At 39.3% G+C, this 10801-nt stretch overlaps 1 long non-coding RNA gene across 1 annotated transcript; it reads left to right on the top strand.

Annotated features, from left to right (window-relative positions):
• The first annotated feature begins 3382 nt into the window (after positions 1-3382).
• Positions 3383-10217, top strand: LOC126144493 (uncharacterized). The gene is made up of 3 exons (XR_007529760.1): positions 3383-3500; positions 3726-3913; positions 10129-10217. It is a non-coding gene; the product is annotated as an uncharacterized LOC126144493 (long non-coding RNA).
• Positions 10218-10801: the final 584 nt, after the last annotated feature.

Raw genomic sequence — 10801 nt, 5'->3', positions numbered from 1 at the left:
TCATGCACCACTGTCAAGTCTGCAGGCACTGTCGATCTGCCAGACCTGCTGGTTGGAATGAACTGCAACCGAAGCAGCACTTACGTGATAAACCCCCACATGTGGATGTCTTGGAAATATTCTGTCACTCTATTAGATTGATTGACTAATTAATTAAAATCAGTACCCTTTGTGTGGGACAGTTTTTCCTTGCTTCCTTTTGGTAGATACGAGGATTGGATATTTGGCGAGATTCGATACTGCAACCATCCAGTTACCAAACCCAACTGGATTTTCCCCCCTTGCCTCCCACTGGTTTATACTGGAACAGTTAGGTAGCTGAAAATTGCGATTGGGGTTTTAAAGCACTATAGAACTTCTCAATTGGTTCTCTCCACTACATTTGGGAGGAGGAGGAGGAAGAACCTACTGTGTGATAGGATAGAGACAATGGCAAGTACCACTGCAAGTGAGAGTGCACTGTGATGTATTCAGAAGCACTAAACATGGCACACTGAAATCATAATCCATTCCACAGTAGCAGTAGTTGTCATGGCTAGATGTCAGAGATCGCTGAAACACTCGCACTTCCTGCATACTCATGTCCTGAAGTCCACATGCATTGCGCCAATTCCCTCATACAGCACCAGTGCCAAGGCTCAGAGGTCGGAGGAAATTGCCGCCGCAACTACAGCAGTTACAGATGTGCATCTCTGCTTGCGTGCACCATCCACAGCCATTACGTCATCCAGGGATGATTAAAGTGGTAGGAATTTGGATTTTATCCACACGTCTAGCGCCAACACATGGCAGTGATCGATATTGAATCACTCAATTTTCCATGGAGAATACATCCAAAACATGTGATCGTGAAGGTTGCCCCATGGATGCCAGATGGAACTTTCCTTTGTACCCATCGCTCGCAATTGTCTTAAGCCAGAATCGCCTATTTCTTCCAGCCATTGGTTGCCTCCACCATGCATCCCACACGCCAAATGGTGTTGTCCTAGGAAACCAGTCATATATTTATCACTGTAATTACAATTAAATATTACGATTGCAGCCCCAATCTGATGTCATTTGACAATGAGCGAACTATCAGATATATTGCCCCCTGATGGCTGTGGCTCTGGAAATATCAATATCTATATCCTCTTATGGCTGGACGTAATTTCCCACATAAAATCCTTCGTCTCCCTTACAGCCCAGTGTACTGAAAACGCGGTCTCCCACATCAAATCCATACCTCCCTCACGACCAAACATAGTAATTTTCCTTGAATTTGTCAGAACAACGACCACAATAACTTTACACCCCAACACAAATCTTATAAGCCTGCCGATCACAGCTAATCTATCACACATCCCCTACTAAGTATAATACTTCACCAACAGCTGAATGCTGGTGGTACCAAACAAAATTGAGCGAAAATCCACAGTGGATCGCCTCATTTGTTGTTCTTGCAAGTGGTATCAGTGTGTCTTAGGAAGAGAGACATAATCGTCTTATAAGCGGTCAGATGTTAAAAACACGATCGCAACGACTACGTTACCGTCACCCTGCATAAGAAATGGTATTGGTTCTACAGGGACACACAAGTATCGCTAACAAAATCCATGTTGAAAACTATACGTGCGTCATCAATAGAGATATGGTATTGCTTCCAGATGAAGTGGTCTTCCACAGAAATACCGCGATATTGAATACAGACAGTGATCGCAGGGTGTGTATTAAGAGAAACAGACCGAAAGTGGGAGTGCACTTCGCCAGCGATGAGGGCTCATAATAAAGTCATCCTAATCACCGAATTTAAAAAGTGATTCGGCTAAGAAACATGGTGCTACGCAGATATTTGCAATTCCCTCTTGCCGCTGCTACCTATTTCTCATGCTAACAAGCAGTGTTTGTAACGCATTCTGTGTCTATTCCAAGTAGACAGTGTAGCAGAGGTTTTCTGATATAACCACTGGATTACAGGCAAGTGAGGATGATGGTTGACTAAGTATAATCACTTACAGTATGTGGTGTGCTAAGTCAGGAATCTGATATAATTTGATATAAAGTGACGTATAACAAAAGGTTTATTACATGTCAGTCAAAAGAGAACAAAAGGTTAAGGGCTGACATGGAACAGAACAATTGGTTTGCCTCTGAACCCTGAATGTAAATTTGCACCTGATGTAGGCAATCTGCACTAACAAAATGTTATCCTACAACTCATGTACTATGAAGAAAATTTTCCAAATTCAGAGCCAGAAGAACAGTGGATTAGCTGCCAATTGTGTTTCCTCTGGGCTCACAAACTCTGCTCAGGAGTTGGGAAAAACAGTTCGACTTCTATTTGTGACAAGTGTACCTCAAACCATGTTCCACAATAAAATATATTTAGTTCCTTGATAAGACAGTTTCCTGATCCCTTGTTTTTGAGTTAAATGCACTTACATGCATTCGGTCTTCATCGTTATGGTCAAACAAGCCCTTCTAGGGTAGGGTTTCCTGCTATTCATAACTTTCTTTTTACTGCTTTTCTTCTCTTCAGCTGTATTCCATTTCTCCTTCTTCTTACTTTCTGGTTCTTCTCTTTCTTTATTTGCCGCTTCTAGGTCGTCCTTATAACGACTTACTGTGGTTATAGTCATGGAACCCCTATTTTGGCACTCCTTTCAATTTTGCTCCCTACATAAAGTGGCATGACCCAACACTGAGATGACCATTTTACTCAGATTGACATCATAACGCAGAAGCCGTATACACGCTAATAGAATGACCGAAATTTCTATAACTAAAGTAGTATTAGGGAGTCAAGATATCACGATTTTACTAAAAAATCATAAGTCACTTTCCCTCTCCATAATAAATACACAAACTGACCATTTACCTTACAGCCCCATAATTAAAACCCACAAAAGTTATTATAACTCCAAGGAAAAGCACATCAAACGCATTAGACTTCATGTGGTGACTGGGCTCTCCAGGAAGAATATGTTAAACTATTTCCCGTGTGTGCCAGCTCCAGGACCCCCATAGCCACTATGTCTGCCATGGGCACTTTGCCCAGCTCTCCCCCACTTGGCATAGTAGGGATTGCGTTATTTGTCCACTTAACTTAAAGTGGATATTTCAGTGTAACGTTTTTTTATTTATATTTGATAGAGTGAAGTATTGTTAAATAATTTTGTTAAATTAATGATTTTAACCTTATGTGACAAATATGTAACTTTCGTATAATCCTTTCAGTATTAAAGTTAGGGGGCTTCAATTTCAATGAACTGCAAATAATTTGTTTATAGTGCCCTTTTCATTGTCACAATCATCTTACTTTCAAGTATTAGGCTGTTGCCTGTTCCAAAGTTGCAAACAAGTTATTCCCATCATTGTCAAGGTCTTCCAAAACCTCTTTTCAGAATCAAGTCGTGCAGGATCTTCTGGGGAATTCTGTGACCTGGAATTCTCATAACATGCTGTGCAGCAGTTCGTTTTAAGTTCTCTGACAATGGCGGCCTGGTGACGATGTCACGGAGGTATTGTTAATTTTCATAATGTTCTACTCGCTTTCAGAGCGCACAAAAACGTAGAAGTATAGCTGAATGATGATTGAATCAAATGCTGTGTATAAAGATTGTTTGTTCAACACTATTTCCATATTAGATGCTTCGATAAAGTGACACAGTTGTGTTGGTTAAGCTTTTACTCCATTCTTTTTACCGATTTCAGTTGTTGAGGTTAATAAGCGTTCCTCTTTCTAGATATGCTGACAGATGGAGAGTGAATTGAATACCTTCTCGTCCAACCAGATGTGGAGGACTTTAACAGTGATGTTGACATTGTTGATGAATCCTGGATGCGATCACCTAAGAAGAAAATTGCTGGAAGTAACAGTCCATCTGATGAATCTGATGACTCCAAGGAGCAGCACCTACTCCAGAACCAGCAGGTAGAAAATTTAAATGGAAGACAAGAGCAAATGCAAAATGAGCAGCTACCACAGTGTGCACAACAACTGAATCTAGTGGTAACTAGAAAACATTTGTGGAGGAAACGTCCTTTCTCTTCGTGAGGCCCTCCAATATCTGGTATTTTCCATGAATCACCGATGACTCCTATGAAGTACTTTCAAACACACTTTCCTGACGAATTTTTTGAGCATGCATCCACATACAAAAACATGTATCATTTATCTCAATCAGGGCAAGTTTTGGGAGTTACTGCACAGGAAGTAAAACAGTTTTTGGAGCATTCATTCTAATGGGCAATAGCGAATACCTACATATGATAATGTACTGTCAATGTGGATTTCACCTTCCATTAATAGCAGACAATATCACAAGGGATCATTTCTTTTCTGTATGAGAGTCGTTGCATGTTGTTGATACAAATCGTTTTCCAAAAGGGAACACGAAGAATGCTCTCTGGAAAGTTCAACATGCAATAGACCTCCTGAGGAATGCCTGTGTCAAATGGCCTCGCCCCAGTGGAGGCCATTACTCCATCAATGAGCAGATAATACCGTTTACTGGCCATTGTTCATTGAAGCAATATTTACCAAACAAACCACACCAAAGAGGCTTAAAAAATTTCGCTTTAGCAACGAGCAAATTATTAGTCCTAGATTTTGAGATTTACCAGAGAAAACAGACAACTCTGTCTGAAAGCAACCTCTGACTAGTATTGTGCTTCGACTGATTCAAACACTAGAGAGAGATTCTTATCTGTTCTTTGACAGATATTTTACAAGCATTCTGCTGCTGGAAGCCCTGCAAGACAAAGGAATGTATGGAACAGAACAATCAAGCATAATAGAATTAGAGATGTGCACCTAACTGAGGAGAAAAAATTGAAAATAGGTGACACAGAAGAAGTCTCCAAGGATGACAAGAATGCTGTCATCATTCAATGGAAACACACAAAAGCAGGGCAGTGCCATCAAACTGTTTTGGATGTAATTCAGTAACAAATAATATGAGCATGGGAGGAGTTGACATTTGCAATCAGGTGAGGGAAGACTTCAAAACATTTATAAAAAGGAAATGGAGTTTGAAACTCATAATTCATCTCATAGACCTTGCTTGTGTTAATTCCTGGACAGAATACAAGGAAGGTTGCCAAGTTGCTAAAGTACCTGCGAAGGATAAACTACATCTTTTTAGTTTCAGAATGGCTCTTGCAGAATCACTTTTGTTTTCTGCTAACTGGAGGCCTTCCACAGAAAACCTTGATAACGGTACATCGCAGGTGCCTGAGAAAAAGTACTGACCTGTTGATCTGACTTGTTTGGACAGAAATATGCACACTGACCCACAGTTGATGACTTGTCTACTACAAGATGTTGTAGAAAAGCAGGTTGTACTAAGTGGACAAGAACACAGTGTACCAAATCTAATGTGTATTTGTGTGTTTCAAAAAATTCAAACTGTTTTGTAACATACCATATACAGAATTGATAACTCTGTAGCATGTAAACATTAATTTACATTTTGTTTCGTAGCAAGTGGCCGTTTCCTCTTGATAGAAAATGGTGTCTCAAATTTGAAAATGTGTATTGGTTCTACAAATTCATTTCCAGTTTACATTGTATCATTATGGTGATTTTTTTGATGAAATACACTTTTTCTGTATTGAAATCTGAGTTACTTATTTCTGACAATTTATTACAGATTAAGCATAACACACACATTTTTTTGGGTCCAAACTTTTGGGGGGAAAATGAAATATAGACATTCTATTCGATTTTCCTGTATTCGCTATTTTTTAAGTAAATCATTCAAAATTCATTTAGTTTCTACAAATAGTTTTCTCTCAGGTCTGAATGGACTATACTGATAAAGTTTCCTAATACCATATTCCTTATCTTACTCCACAAAAGGAAGTGGTCACTACCTACCTTCCTCTGTAAACACATATACCTCGCATAAAATTATTCCTTTTATCATTAATTAGTATGTACTCAATCATAGACTCTATGTCCACCCCCAGTAGCTGAATGGTCAGCCCAACAGAATGTCAATCTTAAGGGCCCGGTTTCAATTCCTGGCCGGGTCAGAGATTTTCTCCATTCAGGGACTGGGTGTTGTGTTACCTTGATCATCATCATTTCATCCCCATAGACACACAAGTCGATGAAGTAGCATCAAATTGAATGACTTGCACCCGGTGAACAGTCTTCCCGACAGGAGGCCCTAGTCACTTGACATTGACTTTGATAGACTCTATTTAAACTTGTGGATGTCTTTCTCTCTATAAAACATGCTAGTAATTTTGAAATGATTGAAGAAGGCATACTATTATGAGACTTCTATCCAAATTGTCCTACTATTCCCAGTATAGGTAGATTTCCATCCCTAGCATTAAAATCACCAGTGATGACAACATGGCCAGTCTTGTTGATTTTGCTCACTTCTTTCTAAAGATCATAATGAAAAATATCAGTACCATGCTTCCCTCCCTCCTCTCCACCTTAAACACCTATAACTGTTAGATGACCTCTTGGAATTTGAAATCTGACAGTTGTTATTCTTTCATTTATGAAGCTGTATTTGTGAATATGTTGTCTCTGTTCATCATTGACTATAAGTACTACTCCATTACTACCTCGTTTTCGTTGTGGGCTGCCACTATAAGCCATCCAGTAGCCTGTCAAATCTTTTGTCACTTTTAGTTTTTTCTTAGTTTCTGTTATTCTTGGAATGTCTACTTTGCTCTCTATGAGTCCTTGATTTAACTTGCCTTCTTTGTAGGTCAATACTCGGACATTTCACGTTACTGAAGATATATAACCCATAATGCCAAATCGTTTGTCCTTTAAGATTTTCTGGTTTCATTGGTTTATTCAGTCCTATATCTGAAGCTGTTTGTGAATTTGCCAGTACCTTTGCAATCCCCTGGCTGCATTACGAGTTCTGCACAGGTCAATTCACACAATGGGTCTGCCACCTCTAGGTATCACGCACGACCTGCCTGATTTTCTGTTGGGGTGGTCTCCCTCAGTGAAGCTGGTTTCACTGCGCCTCTAGAGCACTCCCTGCCCAATGTTGTGGGACACTCTTAATCTGGCTTCTCAGTCCAGATTACTCCAGCTCAGGTAACCATGCCAGTAGCTATGCTACCACCAGTACAGCTCTCGACTTCATCAAAGCATGGAGACCCTCTAATCATCTTTTAAATGCATTAAAAATAAAGAGGTCTGATGCTACAAATCTTCTGGGGCTGGTATTGAGAGAACAACTGAAATTTGTCAACATCTCTATCATTCTTTCCTGGATAATTAAGATCCAAAAGAACAGACCGAACTACTTGATGTGTGATCCTGACCAGTACTGACGAAATGTTGTCATTATTCCACTTTTTGTCTGTTTTACAACAGAGTTGAAGTTTACAGAACATAAGAACTACAGTCTGGATTTTTTCACTGTTTCCAGTTTCAACTAGTGAATTATTCCTAAATAATGAAGAATGAGAAGATTTCAAGGCCCTAACTGAATTCTACACTGAAGTTATGAAAAGTGGAGTCGGAGATGTTCTTGTTGAATTATATTTATGTGAAAGACGATTCCAGTACTGCATTATGGAACGAAGACAGGTATCGAAATATCAAAATATCAACATCCTTCTGAAGATATTGGCTACACTTCCTGTAACTACAGACACACCAGAGAGTTCATCTGTACTTTACAGAAGATCAAAACATATCTGTCTTCGAAACTGAATGGTACAGGCAAGTTTCTGGAATGAAATCTTCACTCTACAACAGTCCAGAGTTGAGTTCTAGTATCGGTCCAGTGCTCAGTTTAAATCTTCCATGAAGTTTCAGGACAGGTAAGGTTTCTTTTTCGGGGTGAAGGAATAAAAAAGATGGTTACAGGAGAATATGGGCTAGGCAGTAGGAATGAGAGAGGAGAAACACTAACTGGGTTATGCAATAAATTTCAGAGTGTGGTAGCTAATTCTCTGTTCAAGAATCACAAGAAGAGGAGTATACTTGGAAATGACCCAGAGACACAAGAAGATTCCAGGTGGATACATCATGCTCACACAGACTCTGGTTTGAGGTGGTCCACTACAAATTCCTCTCTTGCGACCCACCCTCTTCCCTTCACCCTAAACATTAACCCTACTCTTGAAACTTTCTTTCATTTCAGTCATCGCTTCTGCAGTGTATGGACTGAACAATGGGGATGAAAGACTACATCCTTGTCTTATATCCTTTCTAATCTGAGCACTGCTTCCTTGGTCTTCCAGTCTTGGTTCTTGTACATATTTTCATCCCCCATCTTTCCCTTTGGCTCACTCCTATTTTTGTCAGAATTTAGAACATCTTGCATCACTTTACATCGTCAATTGCTTTTTCTAGGTCGACAAATCCTGTGAGGGTGTCTTGATTTTTCTTTAGTCTTGCTTCCATTACAAGTGCAAACTCAGATCTGCCTGTCTGGTGCCTTTATCTTTCCTAAGCCAAACTGATTGTTGCCTAATAGATCCTCAATTTCCTCTTCCATTTTTCCATGTGTTATTCTGGTCAGCAGCTTGTGTGCCCGAAACGTTGATTGTGTGATAATTTTCGCACCTATCTGCCCTTGCTATTTTCGGAATTGTCTACATGAAATTTTTCCAAAAGTCTGATGGTATGTTGTCAGTCTCATAGATTCTATGCACCAACATGAATAGTCGTTTGACTGACATTTCTCCCAATGATTTTAGAAAATCCCATTCTCTCAGGTTTTCCAGAGCTCTTTTAAATTCTGGCTCTAATACTGGATCACCTATGACTTCCTTATCTACTCAAGTTTTTATCAATTCGTCAGACACCTTATACCCCCTCATAGAGGCCTTAAATGTACTCTTACCAGCTATCCGTTCTTTCCTCTGCGTTTAACAGTGGAGTTCCCATTGCGCTCTTAATGTTACCACACTTGCTTTAAATTCACTTTTCTGTATGGTGAATCAGGCTTCCCAATGATCATTTCTTTTTCGATTTCTTCACATTTCTCCTACAGCCATTTCGTCTTGGTTGCCCTGCACTTCCGATTTATTTCATTCCAAACTGATTTATATTGATTTACTCCTGTATTTTCCCAAATACTTTTGTAGTTTCTCCTTTCGTCAATTGGTTGAAGTTTTCTTGTTACCCAAGGTTTCTTCACATTTACCTTCTTTATACCTATGTCTGACTGTGCTGCATCTGTGATTGCCCTTTTTAGAGATGCCCACCCCTCTTCAGTTGAACTGCCTGCAAGCTACTGATTACCACAGTCTCCACAATCTGAGAAACTTCAATCATGTCTCATCATTCTTCAGTACTTCAGTATCCCAGTCCCTTCCACACTGATTTTTCCATACAATTCTCTTAAAATTCAATATACTCTTCATCATTACTAAAATAGTGATCTGAGACTACATATGATCCTGGGTAGGTCTTACAGTACAATTTCTGATTTGGGAATATCTTTGTGACTATGATGTCATCCAGCTGGAATCTTCCTGTCTATCTGGGTGTTTTCCTAGTATTCTTCTTCCTCTTGTGATTTGTGAACATATTATTCGCTATTACTACCTGAAATTTATTCCAGAACTCTGTCTTTCTCCTCTGTCATTCCTACTACCATGCCTATATTTTCTCATAACACTCTCTTGTTTTCCTTCCCCTACAACTGCTGTCCAACCCCCCTGGTTATTAGCTTTTGGCCTCACTTTATATACTGAATTACCCATTCAATATCCTCATACACCTTCTCTATCTCTTCATCTTCTACTTGCAATGTGAATATATACACTTGAGCTATCATTGTCAGTGTTGGCTTGCAGTCGAACCTGATGAATACAACCCTGTCATGAACTGTGCAAAGTAGCTCACTTTCTGTCCTGCTTTTCTATTCATAATGAGTCCTACTCCCGCCATACCATTTTCTGCTGCTGTTTATATTACTCTACATTTGTCTGACCAGACGTCCTTGTGTTCTTTCCGTTTCACTTCACTGAGCCTCACTATATCTAGATTGATCCTTCGCATTTCCCGTTCTGATGTTCATTATATCACGTTATGTCATATAAAAATTATTGGATTATCATTTATTAATATTTTCCAGTTCTAAAAATAGATAACGAATGCTGCTGTATGAGTGAAGTAAAGATGATAATTGCGTTTTATTTTTTCAGAAGATTAAATGGGTCAGCCCTCTTGTCCATTCATTGTTCAGCATCTATTACACCTCTGGAAGCGATAAACAATCTCATCAAGAGAAGGTAGATACTGGAAATGTCATTATAGGGAAGATACGTATTACTTCCTGGTATCTTTGTTTTATTTTTAATTGTTTTAAACCATAATTTGTTTGTTTAATCATCTGCAGAATGCTACACTTGACATGGATTTCGTCTATATTTTGCACATTGCTTCTTATAGTTACTCCTAAAACACTTTTCAGAAACTCTAATCGACAGGCTGACTAATGATTTGCCTCTTTATTCAGATATTTTTAAGTGCTTTCTTTCCAGATCAACTATGCTGAGAAGGACTGCATTTCAAGTGGACTGTCATGCAACATGCTGTTTATAGGCAGTAAATACTCATATTAACGCCAATATCAATATGCACCAGAATATTTCTACCGTAGTGCTTCCATCTTCATTCATTTGTATCTATGGAAGTTCAGTTCCATCACATCATCATTTTGAACACCTGCTGCCCAGCACACAGTGTCGAAGTATACACACTCGCTAGAACTACTGAGTGGGCTCTCGGGGTCCTGTCCTGTTCTGGAAACACATTTTTCTGAGTAAGGTCTCCCATGTCTTGCTATCAGGAAGAAAACCATCATCTGCCATCACA

Source organism: Schistocerca cancellata, chromosome 2, assembly GCF_023864275.1.
Source record: "Schistocerca cancellata isolate TAMUIC-IGC-003103 chromosome 2, iqSchCanc2.1, whole genome shotgun sequence".
In the NCBI taxonomy this organism is placed as follows: domain Eukaryota; kingdom Metazoa; phylum Arthropoda; class Insecta; order Orthoptera; family Acrididae; genus Schistocerca; species Schistocerca cancellata.
The sequence above is the reverse complement of the archived record's forward strand: the minus strand, read 5'-3'. Positions and strand labels throughout refer to the sequence as shown.